At 49.0% G+C, this 17,332-nt stretch overlaps 1 long non-coding RNA gene across 2 annotated transcripts; it reads right to left on the bottom strand.

Moving 5' to 3' along the window:
• Window positions 1-6,987: 6,987 nt before the first annotated feature.
• Window positions 6,988-13,089, bottom strand: LOC120095640 (uncharacterized). 2 transcript variants are annotated; one of them, XR_015633734.1, is made up of 3 exons: window positions 12,764-13,089; window positions 8,988-9,214; window positions 6,988-7,325 (listed from the first exon to the last, which is right to left on the bottom strand). It is a non-coding gene; the product is annotated as an uncharacterized LOC120095640 (long non-coding RNA). The 2 variants fall into 2 exon arrangements; XR_015633735.1 differs by lacking the exon at window positions 12,764-13,089 and adding an exon at window positions 9,498-9,647.
• Between the last annotated feature and the right edge of the window lie 4,243 nt (window positions 13,090-17,332).

Here is a 17,332-nt window from a genome sequence, read left to right as displayed (position 1 = left end):
GTCATCCTTTTCAGAAACTGCAGGGCAGCCTCCCGAAGAGCTAGTTTGTGTTTACTTTGTGATCTGGCTGGCTGGCTCTAACTTGGGGGCGTGGCGGGGCTAGGATGAGGAGAGGATGGGGCGGGGTCCCAGCTCCAAGTTAAACATTTAGTCTGAGGTGTACCATATTCACTCAGCAAAAACTGTGTGAGGTGGAGAGGACAAAAAGGACTGGGGCTGGAGTGCCTGCCCCTTGAGGATCACACACAGAGTGGAGCCCTTTGAACCCAGAGGGTGGGGAAACAGAGGCAAGTAAGGGCCTGGAATATGTGGGGAGGTAGAATTACCCCAATCTGAGTATGGTCTGGATGCATCAGGGAGTAGTTGGCAGTCTACTGTTCGCAAACCCCACTGGTGTTGGGTCAAGGTATGATATGATAAAGGCAGACTTTCTAACCCCACGCCTTTCCAAACCAGTCCTCTTTTGCCAGTCTGCTAACCTGCACGGTCCCAGGGGTCTGTACTAGGTGACAGTTGGCAGCCTCCCAGGTCCCATCTAAGGGATCCCAGTGCCTGTTAAGGCCTTAAGTCTTCCCTAATGTCAATATGGAGAACCCTAGGGAAAAACCTTTTCCCGCTGTCCCTCTAGCATGTTTTCTGCTTGCCTGAGGCCTCTTGTGACTCTCAGGGCCCTAGGCATGAAGACAGACAGACGCCTTGCGTGGAGCCTGCTCTTTTAACCTCTGAGGGCAGCTGTTGGGCCACATTGCCTGGGATCACCCTAGCTCAGCCTTCTGCTGGCTCTCCAGCTGTGGCCTCCAGGGCAAGTGTCTTTAGGTCTCTGGTCTGAGGTCCAGCCCTTTTTCTCCTGAGCACAGAACAAAGGGGGCCACACAATGAAATGAAAGTAGGGGGTATCATCAGCCATTCCCCTGCCTAAGTAGGCATGGTCTCTGCCTGCCAGGCTCACCCTTAATGGCTACAGGGCCAGCCCTCACAATTGGGAAGGTCGAGACTGTTGCAGTCAAGAGAAGTCTTGGTTTCTTTGATTTTTCTTGGCTTTGGTAGTTCGAGACCCCTGGAGTTATATCTGAATTTCGAAGCTTGAAAGTTCTTCAGAGCCAGTAAATGGGGTCAATGCTCATATTACAGAGAAGGAAAAGGAGGCTGAAGGAGGATTGGCTCCCTGCTCAGGGACATTGGGCAGTTTGCTTGCAGGACTGGGCCACACCCATGGCCTGGATGCTACGCTGTACACTCCACCATCAGCTGTTTCCCTTATAAGGCTAAGACTCCATTCTTCAAGAGCATCAACTGTTTTGAAAATCCACCACTGTGGTATTAACCTGCAGGGTGGTGTGCCTAAGGCATGTCTGAACAGCTGAACTCGTAATAAGGACCCATGGCATTTGTAAAATTGATAATCTCTAAATAAATGTGTCTGTACTGAGTCAGACCCATACAGATCTATGATTTGTAGGGTTTTTTTTTTTTTGTTTCTCCCTCCTGAATCAAACATGACTCCTACATTTGCTCTGAGCCACCAGGATCACTGAACCACAAATAAACTAAGAGTTGTTCATGATCCCGTCAGACCTTCCAAAAAAAAAAAAAAACCCTCAGTCTTTGACATACCTCCAGAGACAAGACAAAACCTGGATTTAGCTGTGATCTATATGAAGAACCAATAGGAAAATGTGACAGGCTTCAGTTGGCATGGAAATAAATCATTACGGTGGCAGAATAGTTCAGTGCCAAGGGTCAAAAGCCACGTGTGGCATAAACTGATGTGGAAGTGGGTAGTTCAGATATCTGTTATGGTTGTGGAGAACTGGACACAGCAAATGGTTTACGAACAGTGGGGGGACTCAGGTTTCCCAGCTCTGAGGCCTGGAAGTTAAAGCAGTGGCTTCCAAGTCTGGTGCTGCCTCTGAGGAGTGGTTTCTTAGGTACCAGGAGACTCCCCATATCCTGGAACACATTCTTAGCATCGTGTCTGTTCCAGAGTAGCTGAGCTACAGACCCCGGTTTCCACAGAGGTCTGGTCTCCACTCTGTGTGCTTTGCTCCGATTGCCTGCTGATTATTCTTGGCTGTGTGTATCTGTGTGCCCAGAGAGGCCAGAAGACAGTGTTGGATCCCCTGGGGAGTTGTGAACTGCCCGATGTGGATGCTGGGGGATAACTTAGGTCCTCTAGAAGAGCAGTAAGTGCTCTTAGCCACTGATCAATCTCTCTATCCCACTGCTGTGGCCCAAGTAGAAGGAAGGTCATCCTCCTGTCTAAGCTTTCAATGGGGGGGGGAAGATCAGCAGACCTATCTTCTGGAAGATTCTCACAGAACCTCAAGTCTCCTAGCAAATAAACGTCCCTTTGGACGCCAATGTTTACTTTCATTTGCCCGTTGTTGCTATCTTGGAAGCCACACAGGTTTTGAACAGGAGAGACTTTCCCATTTTGTGCTGGGAATTCAGTGCAGCCCTAGGAGGGGTATCCACGGTACAGGAAGCCAGCAGTCACTGCTTGAGGCCCGTGTGTGGTCTCTGAGGCAAAGACAGTCTCACTCTTTCCCTTACAGTCTCTCTTCTTTTTATTGTGGACAACTATTCCACTTCTGTTTGGAGGTATATGGGAAGTTGCTGGTCTGAGTGATGGCTGAACCGTGTAGTGTATTTCACACCACGGTAAGGATATAGTTCCAGGTCTGTTAGACCAGCCTGAGTTAGGGAGGAAGAGGCAAGACCATGCTGATAACCTATCCAGGGCTTCACTCCAGCCCATCATATCATGCCTCAGCCTGTAAGCCCTATCCTTCCTGGCAGAGTCAGGAGTAGCAGAACCCCCTCCAGACACTTGGCCACCCCAAAATAGCTGGGCTCTGTGTAGGGAGAGACAAAGGAAGCCCTCTCCCGGTGCTGAGCTGGAACATATGCACTTCTTGGTAGCAAGTGTGAAGTCTGTCTAAACTTAGCGAGTCTTCGTTTCCATCCCACCCTTTGGTGTTTGTGTCGGAAGGAGTGGACTCTTTTCCTGCCAAGAACCACCTGCTGTACTTTAGTGGGGGGCGGGGGGGGGGAAGCAAGCGCTTGACATTTAGAAAATGACTTTTCAATGGAACTCGTGAATTTAAATTCTTCCACAAATTCTTCTAGAGACATCTAACAGAGGAACTATGTTACATTAGTCAGCCAGCCCTTCCTCAGCTAAAGCCTTCCAGTAGCTCTGGTCACTCAGACGAAAAGCCAGAGTTCTGGGAGGTGGACGCCATGAGGCCTGGCTGTCCACGAGCCTCCTCCAGGGGTCGATTTGGCTCATCTCCCAGTGGCCTTCTCCCACTTCAGGCTGCTGTTCTGGCTTCAGTACGACCCCCAGTGGCCAGGAGGCTTCCTTGAGCCACTCCCTCCCAAACACTCCACCCCCAGGGCCTCACCTGGCTTCTCTCTCAAATCCAACCTAGCTAAAGAAGCCACCTGGTGATCTTCCTGGGCGCTCAACTTAATTGACTACGTCGTGCAAATTTATTGATTTTTATTTAAACCCCTGATGCTAGTTAAAGCTCTTTTTTAATTTTGCCCTGTTTTTTTTGACTGTTTTGCTCTGCAGGAGATGGGGCCTTGCCCCTACCCCTCCACTGCACTTCCCAGTCCTTCCTTCCAGTTAATCGATAGTTATTTAGTTAACTGATTATTTTACTTTGTTAATCAATTCTTTGTCTCTCTGGCACGTATTTCATTCCATTAGGGCCGGAATTGTGTCCGACTTGGTATTACCTTTCTGCAGCATTACAGAAATGTCCGACACAGCATTTAATAAGTAATGTTTGGAGTAAATCGCCCCAATTAATGATTCTCAGCATAGCCTTCTGTCACCTTTCAAAGGTAAACATGTCGGTTAGCCAGCCCTGGTATATATCAAGGTTCCATCCGTTAAAAAAAGAGTTCACCGTGAGACACCAGTCAGTCCGTGTGCTGTTGCTATAGCAAGGTGCTGGAGATGGAGTAATTCATAAAGAACATAATTTTATTAAGCCCACGGTTGGGGAGGTTGGAAGTGTTGACCTCTAGTGAGGTCTTCTTACTTCGGGGCAGGGGTGTGTGTTGTTTTGAATTCCCTTTAAATGTGTTATGGTTTCTAAGGCCGTTTTCAAGCAAGTACATCATGACTTCAAGCATCTTCCCCTGTGTCCTGTCACCCTCCCCTTGGTCCTCTGGCCCTCTGCCATCTGACCCCTTTTCCATCAGATGGTTTCACATATGCCTTTATGGAATCTGTGCATACATGTCTGTATTCTTTCTGTAACCGACCATGGCAGTGGTGCCATGAACTGAGAGGCAGGGTACGACGTGTAGCTCTCTCCTAAAAGCCACATGGGCCCGAGTTGATGACTCGGCTAATTCTGAAAAGCTCCCGAAGGCCTCCGTGTGTCCTCAACACGTGAATTTATGGGCTAAGAGTATATAAGCAGTGACACTTTGCTAACTGGTGACATTATTCTCATTTTTATACTACTTCGATTAATCAATTAATTTTTAAATTAACTTAATGTATGTGTGCACACTCACGCACCGACACACTTTGGTGTGTATCATGGCATGTACTTAGAGGTCAGAGGACAGTGTGTGGGAGCCATTTCTCTTTTCCCACCAGATGGGTCCCAGGGATCAAACTCAGGTGGTCACTCGTGGTGATGAGTGCTTTTACCAGCTGAGTCAACTTGTCAGCCCCTCCTTAATGTGTGTTTTTTTTTACTTCTGGTCACAGCGTTCTGTGACATTGCTCTTTGGGAAGGTGACACCCTCTCCAGTGTAAGTCACTTGCCCAAAGTCCCTAAGCTCTGACACTAGCTCTTGATTTTTTTCTCTAGAATATTCTCCCACACACTCAGAACCGAGCTTTAGGTGTGTGTGGACCAAGACGCCACCACCCCTCACCTCTTTCCCTATGATAGACAGAACACGCATTGTCTACGTGAGAGACGTGGTTAGTGACTCAGCAGCCCTTCGGCTCTCTGCTCTTTACACAGACATGTGGACAGCCAGGGAGCTCTGACTCTCAGCTCCCCGCGCTTTGCAGAGGGTGCAGCCTCCAAGCTCTCTCTGTTGGCCGCCATTATTCAGGAGTCTAGTAGCCCCACAAAGATTTGTTTCAGAACTTGGGAGTCTAAACTGTCTCAGCCATGTGGCTAGCAAGAACACCTCAAGTGTAGCCGACTGCCAGATGTGAACTCCGCTGTGGTGAGGTGGGACTCACAGTCACTCTCCATAAAGTGGGGTAAGGGATGGAACCCCCCGCCCCGCCCTGCCCCAGGATCTGATGCCTAGGAGTGTGGCCTTATTTGGATAAACAGACTTTGCAGTCACATCTAAAGATGAGGCCACCCTGGGTTACTGGGATGGGGCTTGAATCCTATGACAATATCCTTAGGAGGGACACGCAGAAGCATGACACAGAAGAGAAGGCCAGCTAAAGATGCAGGTACAGATTATGGTGATGCAGCCACAGCCAAGGGATGCCTGGGGCCACCAGGAGCCGGGAAAGGCGACGAAGGCTCTTCCCAGGGGCCTTCAATGCTACCATGGCTTACTGACACCTTGGCTCTGTACTTCTGGCCTATAGAACAGGGAAGCAGTAAGTTCTCTCACTTAAGATGACTTGGTACAGTACAGTAGGACATGACGGCCACAGATACTCAGTATAGGTCCCATGAGAATCGATCGGGTAGACCAGAGGAACTCAGGTACAATGGGGAGCCAGGATGAGAAGTCGTCTAAGGAAATGAGGGTCTTATCAAGGCTGTTGAGAGTAAAAAATTAAAACAAAACTAAACTAAACTCCCCACCCGCTTCTAGGTATAGAAAGTAAAATAACCAACTCGGCAGTGGCTTGGTGCTTTCATTCTCTCCATGAAAATGAGAACATCCCAGCATGGTGGGTCCCAGCTTCCGTTCCTGAAAATAGAGGCAGCGTCCCAGCCTCTATGAGTTCGAGACTAGCCCACTATGCACAGTGAATTCCAGGCCAGCTAGAGCTATGTAGTGAGTCCCTGTCTAAAAAGAAAGAGAAGGAAGGCGGAGGGTGGGGGGAGGGAGAGGGAGAGGGTGAGGGGGGGGGAGAGAGAGAGAGAAAGAGAGAGAGAGAGAGAGAGAGAGAGAGAGAGAGAGAGAGAGAGAGAGAGAGAGGAATTCTAAAGCCAGCAGTAGCCCGTGGGAACAGCACTCAGTTTATGAGGGCAATTATGTATTGGAGTGCTAACTGCAAGCCCAGGTGTGTGTGTGTGTGTGTGTATGTGTGTGTGTGTGTGTGTGTGTGTGTGTGTGTGTGTGTGTGTGCGTGTGTGCTCAGTCTCCACAGTTCACATGGGGGAATACTGACAAAACTAAGAGCTTACAAATAATAGCTTGCTAATAAAAGCAGGGAGCAGCTCCTCTCCCCAAACAAAACGTTTGGCGACTCAGTTTCCCAGAAATTCCTGTAGTAGTGTCAGGGACAAGAAAGCCAGAAGAGTGGGCAGGATCGCGTGGGCTTTCCAGCTTCTACCAGTTCTAGGTCCTCAGAGCAAGGTCCCTGGGAACCCCTCAACAGGAGTCCAATCTGGGTGAGGAAAGCCAGCCCCGTGCACTTCTATTCTGGGACCCAAAGTCTAGGCTGTCCCATGTTGCTGTGCTTCATTAGGGCCTCTTGCTCTTCTCTGGCTTCTGGAGGAGGTCACTGCCTTTGTTTCCTTCCTTCCGTTCAGACCTGGCCCCTGCTGGCGTCCTTGTTGCTCCCCTGATCAGGTTTGACTCAGTCCCACCTCTCAAAGTTAGTCACTGTAATAACCACTTGGCTGTGTTGGGCCACACTGGGGTTCCTTCCAGCCTATCTGTTGATCTGTAGCATGGCTAATATGCAAAATACCTGGCCACATATATCTACCTTAGTTCACTGCTGTTGTGTGACAAAACTTTTCCTGGGGAGATGCCACACACCTGTCTACTCACCCCAGATAGGGAACCAATGCCAGACCAAAGTGCAGAAATCACCAAAGTCCACTTTGGTGAACCGAAGACCTTTATTGGGGGTACTTATAGGAATGTAGGTGAGAGGTTACTTAGAGCAGAAACGACTCAAAGACAGCTGCCTCACCAAAGCCCACCCTGGCCTGGATCATCTCACAGAGCTGGGAACCTGGAGCACACTGCACAGCCTGCAGGCAGCTCGACAGGTTGTAGACTGTCCTTTCCAGGTGTCTTGGTTGGTCTAAACCTCTTCCAGGCAGCTCAGCTGGTTTCTGTTTCTTCTAGGCAGCTGGTCGTCTGGCCTGCGTCTTCTTTGCAGCTGTTCTTTGAGAGTCATTGTTGCGGCTTGGCTAGTTTGAAAATAATAAATATATAAATTTCTATATAAATACAGATATAAATATATCTATATAGATATTTTATATAGATATAAATATATTTATTAGATATAAAATATAAATATAGGAATTAAAATATATAAATACATAAAATATAAAAAATAAAATATGAATTTTAAAACTCTCAGCTTTTATTTTAGTGGGGAGGAGGGGGTTAGTGAATTTGATCAGTTTCAGGGACTTCCTGAGGCCATCTTAAAGGAAATTCACCTTCATGTTTTAAAGAGCTTCTCATCAGGATGGAATGATTCATCAAAGAAACTGTTACACAGTATTCTACTTCCTATTCCAGCTCTTACATTTTTGGGTTATTTTACTGGGCTCTTATATCCGTCACCCTTCTCTACCCCAATCCCTTCCAACCCCCCAACACTAGGTAGAGGGGAAAGGGGGCTTAGATCTTTTTAGATTACTTCTTGCTGATTAGGGATATAGAGTTCCTTAGGGTAAGTCCAATCTCCATTGTCAGGATATCTTCAACTACTGCTACTACTACTACTACTACTACTACTACTACTACTACTACTACTATTACTACTACCACCACCACTACCACTACATCCTCCTCCTCCTCTTCTCCTTTTCCTTCTAATTCTTCTTTTTCTTCTTCACATTCTTCTTGTTCTTCTTCCTCTTCCTCTTCCTCTTCCTCCTCCTCCTACTCCTCTTCCTCTTCTTCTTGTCTTTTTGCTCATGACCACTTGTTTGACCAACAGCAACCAGGAGCAGCAGGGGGAACAGCAGCCAGCCCAGGCCTTCTTGGGGGCTCTCCCGTTTATACCTTCTCTAGAGTCCCCAGAATTAAACTATCTGCAGCTGGCAAAAAATCATGTCCTTCCTAGAGCACAAGACAATCATAGTGTTGGGTTTGGGTTGGAAGCTGAGAAAATGCACTTCAGATATGAAGCTTAAAACTGAAAGCCTTATTTATTTATTTATTTATTTATTTATTTATTTCATATTATGAGTAGACTGTCACTGTCTTCAGACACACCAGAAGACGGCATCAAATCCGATCACAGATGGTTGTGAGTCACCATGTGGTTGCTGGGAATTGAACTCAGGACCTCTGGAAGAGCAGTCAGTGCTCTTTTATTTTTTTCTCCCCCCCCCCCCCCCCCGGAGCTGGGGACCGAACCCAGGGCCTTGTGCTTCCTAGGCAAGCGCTCTACCACTGAGCTAAATCCCCAACCCCATCAGTCAGTGCTCTTAACTGCTGAGCCATCTCCCCAGACCCCAGCTTTACTTTCTGAATGCTCAGGGATGTGGTCAGTTCGGAATTTGAACTGCATCCCGAAGAGAGATTGTATGACATTTTTAAAGGATGGGAACACAAGATGAGGGGAGCTGGGGAGAGCTACAGTGTTATCCAATTATATGTTGACACTATGGGTTAAGCAAGGGCGTACTGGTTGGAGACTGGACCGTATCCTGAGCACCCGGCTTCAATGTCCTTAATTCATTGTCCTAGACATTAGATCGGGAGCTCAAAGCCCTTCACTCATCTCCCTAGACGTTAGGTGTGGAGCTCAGTGAGTACAATAGCCAATTCATTGTACGTTTTTACGACTTATGCACCCTGGTTTAGATAGCAGCAATTTCTATATTCCTTACCCGTTAACAGACAATTAAGGAAGTGTTTGGAGGAGCAAGATAGGAGTTCATTCCTAGGCCCTGGGAACATGAACTTGTTTCACCACGCCAGCAAAACAGAGGTTGTCCTTGAGATGACTGGACTCAGATGGCTGTTTACAACAGAAGCCGCTCAGCTACTGGGAAGTCCTCAGCTCCCCTAGGGCCTCAGACCTTGAATTCAGTTTCTTCCTAGGATTAAATGGAGTCTGAAAATGAAATGGTAGTACTTAGAACAGATCTGTTTTTGCTTGTTCCCAGCAAGTGTTTGTGACTGTGAGCAAACTGAAGCGGCCCCGTATCCCACACCTGGGATTCAAACATAGTCGCAGGACATAACTTGGTTTTAAAAGAAACCAAAATCCTCACTACATAATTCTTTCCGCCTGCTCTTCCCTGACGATCCCGGAGCCTGTAAGTGACTATAGACGCCCACCAACGGATCAGGAAGAGCACCTCGCAGCAGTAACATGGGTGACTATAGACACGCACCTAGGGGTCAGGAAGAGCCGCCTCCAACAGTAACAGCCATTTGCTCTCAGCAGCGTCACCAGTGGTTATGAGACTGACGACAGTGATCTATGGGTGTAGACGGACAGACTGCCTGTGGGCAGTTAGACAGACACATCACACCCATCTAGTAAAACCTTAGAGGTTGCTTCCCCGTGGGGACTTATGACCTCCCAGCTGTGGGCTTTTGTTACAGCTTACAGTACTGGCTGTGAGTTCCCTCTTGTGGAGCCTTACCTATGACAGACGACGAGCCACTATTGCACAAGCAGGCGCGTCTTGCCTAGCATAACCGTATTTCAGCATGTAGGACCAATAGCTAAGCTGGAATGTTGGCTTTCTCCAACCAGCAGCCTGCTCTGACAGTACACAAACGCGTAGACGGCAGGATGGGTGTTTCCTGTTTACTCCCAGCTTAATTTCCCCCTGCAGCTGAAACATGGGCATGAGTTGTTTCAGTAGGGTCTTACTGTCTAGTCCTGGTACGCAACCTATGGTATACAGTAGCAATAGCCTTAATGACCCTTGGAGCTGTGGGGGGTTCCCTGGCCAACAACTCATAGGAGGTGGCCCACTCCCGGCACTGGGGTTTTCCTTCAATAACCTTATGATCTCTGGGAGTGTCCATTTCCATGCGTGAAGGGTACCTTTTGGATTTAAACCTTTTAGATGTTATTTTAACCCATTTTTCCTTTCAGTTCACCCAGCGTCGGCAGGATTGTGAGGTAGGTGGTAGCGCCAGTGTACCTGGTTGTCTCCCCAAATATGCAAAACACTCAGAGGTTATTCTTATCAAAACCTTTCCAGATGACAGGCAGGATAAAATCCCGAACCATCGCCCCTTAACCAATAACCAGCAGGGCCCCATCTGTTTTCATGAGGTGTCAGGTGACCCCAGCGGTTCACAACTAAGGAGGTACTTGTACTGGTCAGTAATGTGCGTCAACTCGACACAAGCTGGAGTTATCGCAGAGAAAGGAGCCTCCCTTGAGGAAATACCGCCATGAGATCCAGCTGTAAGGCATTTTCTCAATTAGTGATCAAGGGTGGGAGGACCCAGCCCATTGTGGGTGGTGCCATCCCTGGGCTGGTGGTCCTGGATTCTATAAGAAAGCAAGCTGAGCAAGTCAGGGGGAGCAAGTCAGTAAGCAGCACCCCTCCAAGGCCTCTGCATCAGCTCCTGCTTCCTGACCTGCTTGAGTTCCTGCCCTGACTTCCTTTGGTGATGAACAGTATTGTGGAAGTGTAAGCTGAATAAATCCTTTTGCTCCCCGACTTGCTTCTTGGTGAGGATGTTTGTGCAGGAATAGAAACCCTGAGTAAGAAGATACCAAAGTCACGCATAAGCAGGGTCTAACACAGCATGGGAAGGTTCCATCCATTTGCTGCTTCCTCCACCGATCAAGACTGGGTATGAAGTGTGGATAGAGGAGCGAGGTTACTCAGCCCCTGTGACCCTCAGTCATTCTCCCTGAGCCATTTCATTTCCGTATCCTGGAGCTCTTCCACAGAACCTCCCTCCTCCTCTCCATCCTTGATGTGCTAGCTCTCTTGCTCCGTGAGCCTGACTTAATCCGTTCAGCCTTACTCAGGGCCAAAGGGAAATGTGGTCTTGCTCTCCACTGCTGGCTCCCCGGGTCAGACGGGCGCTTTGGATGTGCCTGTAGCTGTTACCTCCCCGTTCACCAAATCTGGCTGTTGGAGGAGTTCCTGGCTGGGTGAACCCCCTCCAACCCTAGAATAACCTTGGGAACAGTTATCCAGCCTGGGACAGGCTTGGTGGTTTTCTCCTGTTCCACCAGGAGGGTCTTCTGTGAACAACTCTTCAGGTTTTAAGCTGCCAGAAGCCCCTTAGCACACAGTCTGGCTTTCTTTCTATGTTTCTTCCCCCCTCAGGAACTCCAGTGAGACACAAATCCTGCCACCATTGTCTCCAGAAATACGGCCCTCTTCTCTGCTTCCCCCCACCCCGTTTTCTCAATCTTTGTCTCTGGTTGTTGCCTCTTTTGCTTTACACATGCTCTTTGCTCCCCTGTCTAAGTCACTGAGATCTGTCAAAGCCTTTCCTGCTCTTTGAAGGTCTTGCTCCAACAGACTCAGCAAGATCCACAGCAGGCTTGAGGTCCCTGGTGGGTCAGCCTTTGAACTCCTCCACCAACAGCACTCCATCTGGACCAGTGAGCTGGGGTTCAAACGCAGCCCCTCTAATCCCTAGTTCCCTCAATCACCCCTGTCCCTCATCTATGGTCCGTCAGCCCCTGATATTCATGAGGACCTCAGACTAAGATAGCCGAGTGTTCCTAATGGTTCCCAGAAGCTAATCCATCAGGGACGGGAGGTTACTTTACTCAGTTTTCCTGTGTCTCTGGCAGTCAGACTGCTCCCATGGCCCACAGCCTCTCAGGGCAGGGCGGGACAGGCTGGTCCTCCACCGTCCACTAAGTCCAGCAGTTCAAATGTGGAGTGTTTCCTGATCACATCAGTTTCTTGCACCAAAGCAAGGTTAATGCCCCCGCCTGTATGTTGGGTCTTAGATTTTCCCTCTTCCTACTAAAGGTCGGACTCGAGAATCTTCTATTGTGTTTACAGTCTTCCCCTCTTCCCCTCTCTCTGAATCTTCCCATGGGTCCCAAGTTCTCACATTCCAGGAAGAGATTTTAGCCTCCAAACTGTAAGGAGCACCAAGTTAACACCTTCATCGCTTCTCTCCTTTATCTAACTCACCTGCCAGATCCTAGCACAGAGAATGCTGCCCATCTCCCTTTCTCCTCACAATTGCCCCTTCACACAAACAGTTCCTTATGCTCCATCCTGGCCTCTTGTGGTTTCTAACTACACACAACAGTGGACAGGCAGCCTCCGCCTCCGCGACTGACAATCTCCCCCTTGTGAGAAATCTCCAAGACTGCCAAGTTTCCTCCAAACCGTTAACTGTTTTCAGGGCAACTCCACGTTCCTGGGGTAGACCCCGGTCATCAAGCAGGCATGGCCCTCCATGTCACATAGATGAAGATAGCCATCCTAAGATTTCTCCCACAGACGGTCCGTGTGTCCCACAGACATCAGGGTCACCTGATGACTCAGCCCTAGTTACTCATCTTGCTACCCATGACGAGAACCATGCAACTGCAGTCACACAGAGGCACGCCAATGCACACCGTACAGGAAAGGACAGCTCTTTGGGAATTTCCTCCCGGGAAGCTCGGTTGCGCACCTTGCTACCCCTCCCCCCCACCAGGGCCACTCACTTGAAGCTCCCCAAATTCATCTTCGGTTGCCAATTGTGTTGTGTGAAAAACTTTTCTTGGGGAGACTCAAGACACATGTCTATTTTAGATAGGGCTCCCAGGACAGACCAAAGTATAGATAACACCAAAGTGACACAACAGAGAAGGAGCTTCTTGCCCACAGAGTGACCCCGCAACACAGTGTTTGAGGTGAAATGCTCCCCACGGGCTCGTGTTCTTGAAGGTCAGAGAAACGTTGCTTTCTGAGAGAGTGGGTGGTGATGGGGGTCTTATCAAGGCGATTGGGAGCGGGGCCAGGTGTAAAGGATAAGGAGCTGAATCAGGAAGTGGCTGAAAGGGGCGTGGCCAGGTGTAAAGAATAAGGCGTTGAATCAGGAAGTGACTGAAAGGGGCGGGGCCAGGTGTAAAGGATAAGGAGCTGAATCAGGAAGTGACTGAAAGGGGCGGGGCCAGGTGTAAAGAGTAAGGCGTTGAATCAGGAAGTGGCTGAAAGGGGCGGGGCCAGGTGTAAAGGATAAGGAGCTGAATCAGGAAGTGACTGAAAGGGGCGGGGCCAGGTGTAAAGAGTAAGGCGTTGAATCAGGAAGTGGCTGAAAGGGGCGGGGCCAGGTGTAAAGGATAAGGTGCTGAATCAGGAAGTGGTTGAAAGGGGCGGGGCCAGGTGTAAAGGGTAAGGTGCTGAGTCAGGAAGTGGCTGAAAGGCTTTGATATTTTGTAGCAGACTTCCTGTTCGCTCGCTAAGATGTGAGCTGGCCCAGTGTAGCGCTCCAGTCACGGCGGAGCCTGCTACTTCTGTGTCTTTTCTGCCATGGTGAACTGTAGCCCCTCATGAGCTGACACAAACCCTTCCTCTATGTTGCTTTTCATTGTGTATTTGGTCATAACTATCGGAAATAACTAAGACCTGCCATCTGCTGTCTCTCCAGGCTCCAGGACTCATTCTAAATTCTTTTCTCACCGCCCAACCATCCCTCAGTCTTCCCGACTTTATTTCTATCACAAACCACAGGCCCGACCCTCCTCTCACTGCTGTCCTCTGGTCACTCACCACCATCACCGGGCTGAACCACACTCAGCAGCCAGGTCACCCTCTGATTCCTCTCACCTAGCAGCCAACCTTCTCACTGGTAAATCCCATCCTTTCTTCGGAATCCTTAGCAAAGGTCAAACCCTCTTGGTACCCACAACCCAGCGGCAGGCCCACCTCCCACGATGATATCCAGCCCACCAGCCGATCCCACAACCCCAGCTCCCAGCCCGTTCTTGTGCGCACTGAGCCTGGAACAGTTGTTCCAATGTTGTGGCTCCAGGGCCTTTGGACTTAGGGTGCCTTGGAATTCCCCATCCTCCATGGTTGTGAATCTGCCTGTTTCATAAATCACACCCAATGGCACAGAATGCTTTTCTTGACCCTTCTGTTGGGGGCCCTCCGTCTGTGGCCCAGCTGCTAAGGCCCAACCGAGCTTTCGTTACTTTGAAAGTCACCTTGTTAGTATTCTGCTAATCTTATTATTCCCCATATACAAACAAAAACTCAGGGAGGGCAGAACCTCGTGTTCCTTATGGTGTTCCAGCACTTTCTACGGTGCGTAGGATCTCTAGGTGTTTCTGGACACTCCTGCATCTAGTCAATGATTAAAGGATGAATGGGAGAGCTAGGTTTGTCTGCCACACCTTCCCCCTTCTCCAGATCTTTATGACTCTTTTCTTATCCAACTAACCACTCAGGGTCGCCTTTAACCCTGACCAGAGTCATTCATGAATGACTAACGAAAAGCCGGAGAGTACGTTATGAGGACTCTCCCTCTGGGTGACAGCTGCTGGGGGCCATTAGCTTCTTCTGTGACCTTGCCTGTGAAGATAAAGGACTATGTGCCACATGTCTGGCCACAGAGTCTTCGGATTGGCTTCTCAACCTTATCAGCGTCACCGTGAAGCCTCTGAGCTATCCTGACACAAATTGTTTTCATTAATTCCGAGAACCCAAGGAAGCCATGCACCCTCCTGCGATGGCTGACTAAGGAGTATGCGCTCCTTCCTAGAGTCATGTTGCAGACCCTAGTGGCCTCTGTCTCATGGACTGTCATAGCTGAGGATGCCCCTCAGGAGAACTCCATGCCACAAGTCAACACAGAGCCGCTGGGCAGAAGAAGGGTGTTTCCGAGGGCCTCGGTTACAGACTGAGTCTTCCTCTCACTGAAAATACAACAAAGGGGGCTGTGGGGAGTGAGGCATGGTACAGGAATAGGGAGTGTGGGGGATGGAGAGTGGGGGGATATGATAGTAGGGGATGGAGGGTGGAGGGTGGGGGATGGAGGGTGGTCTGTAATTCTGGTACTATGAAAGCTGAGGCAGAATGCTTTATGAGTTTCAGGCCAGTGTGAACTACAGAGTGAGACAGTCTGAAAAGAACAAAAAATACAATAAAAACAAATGATTTGTTGCTCACAGAAAAACCACACTTACAAATAACATGTCCATCAAAGTGCCCATGGGTGTTGGGGCTCATGGTGAGATAGATTCAATGTTTTGTCTGTGACTCTTTGGGACAGTGGCCCAAGGTATCTCCAGGAGCCTCCAATGTCATCTTTTTCTGCTTAGTCCCCACCTCCTGAGTAAGGGAAGAAAAGCAGAGGCAATGACGCAACTGCAGGTGGCAAGGACTTGGGATTTTATTACACAACTTTGTTTAGCTGCAAGGGAGACTGGGAAATGGATTCTCGTTGGGCGACTCTGTCTCTCAGAGAAGTGACGGTAGACATCTGAAGTCTCAGTGGGTAAGAGCACCGGCTGCTCCCGCAGAAGCCCTGGGGTCACTTCTCAGCACCCACACAGCGGCTCACAGGACTCCAGCTCCAGGGGGTCTCTCGCACACCCTCTTCTGGAATCTTTGGGCCGCACGTGCACATGGTGCACATACATAAGTGCAGGGAAACCATCCGTGTACCTAAAACACAATAAACAAATCTAAATCTTTCAAACGTGTGTGCACTCCAGATAGGACACCGAGGACAGACTGAAGAACAGTTCCGCCCATGACCAGCTCTGTGGGCCAGGGCTGCAGTGATTTGGCTTCCTTTTGGGGAAAGGGTAGGGGGTTATGGGCACAGACTGACTCAGAAGCAGCCACATCTCTGAAAGTCCAGCACAGGCAAAGGCGGCATCCTGAAGACCCCCATGGGACGTGCAGTCAGGGGGAAGATGGACACCTTCAACTTATTCCTTTATAAAACTTTGTGAATCTTGTAACTTTTCAGGAACTCTGTTTCTGTCTTGTGCTTTTGAGACGATGTCTTACTGTGTGGCCCAGACCGGCCTCCAACTTTTAGTCCTTCTTATGTGACCCACAGGCTGGCATTGTGTGCATGTGTGTGTGTGTGTGTGTGTGTGTGTGTGTGATGAGTGTGTCTGTGTGTGTGATGTATGTGTCTGTGTGTGTGATGTGTGTGTCTGTGTGTGTCTGTGTGATGTGTGTCTGTGTGTGTGATGTGTGTCTGTGTGTGTGATGTGTGTGTGTGTGATGTGTGTGTCTGTGTGTGTGCACACACATGGAAGTGTGCATGAGCGTGTGTGTATGTGTCTGTGTGTGTGATGCATGTGTCTATGTGTGTCTGTGTGTGATGTATGTGTCTATGTGTGTGTCTGTGTGTGTCTGTGCATGTGATGTGTGTCTGTGCATGTGATGTGTGTGTCTGTGTGTGTGATGTATATGTCTGTGTGTGTCTGTGTGTGTGATGTGTGTCTGTGTGTGTGATGTGTGTCTGTGTGTGTGATGTGTGTCTGTGTGTGTGCACACACAGAAGTGTGCATGAGCGTGTGTGTATGTGTCTGTGTGTGTGTGATGCATGTGTCTATGTGTGTCTGTGTGATGTATGTGTCTATGTGTGTGTCTGTGTGTGTGATGCGTGTGTCTGTGTGTGTGATGTGTGTGTGTCTGAGTGTGTGATGTGTGTGTCTGTGTGTGTCTGTGTGTGTGATGTGTGTCTATGTGTGTGTGCACACACTGAAGTGTGCATGAGCGTGTGTGTGTGTGTGTCCGTATGTGTATGTAAAGATGATTAAAAAGCAAGTTTGGAGGAAGAAATAAAAGACTTTTCATAACCCAGACAGCTAGAGCAAACATTATTTAATGCAAGGCAAGAGGTGGAGTGTCAAGTTCTGGCCACACTGGAATCAGGACACAGAATGCAGAGACATGGCTGCCAGTGTTCAGAAAGGCCTACATTGGTGCTTCAGACTGAGATCTTGGTAGCTAAAGGTAAGGAATCAGAATGGGGAAGTTAGCTGTTTTCCCCAGACAGGCTGTTTTTGAGACCACAAGTCAAGCATCCGATGTCTGGTAGCGGGGAAGCCGCTTTTCTTCTCCGATCCCTGCAGAGATGACTTGCTGGGACTAAGAGTTCAGTTTGGGGCCTATGGGCAGCATTTGGGGGAGTGTTCTGTTAGCGTGTGCGTTGTGTTCCTTTAGCGCATGCATGTCCTTTGTAACTCCCCACCTTGGTCCTTCTGAGCCGGTGGCTTGCACAGACCAAGTCCTGTTCTTCTGGGGACAGTGGTGGCTCCCTATAT

The sequence above is a fragment of the Rattus norvegicus genome, chromosome 11 (genome assembly GCF_021556685.1).
Source record: "Rattus norvegicus strain SHRSP/BbbUtx chromosome 11, alternate assembly SHRSP_T2T, whole genome shotgun sequence".
Taxonomy (NCBI): Eukaryota; Metazoa; Chordata; class Mammalia; order Rodentia; family Muridae; genus Rattus; species Rattus norvegicus.
The sequence above is the reverse complement of the archived record's forward strand: the minus strand, read 5'-3'. Positions and strand labels throughout refer to the sequence as shown.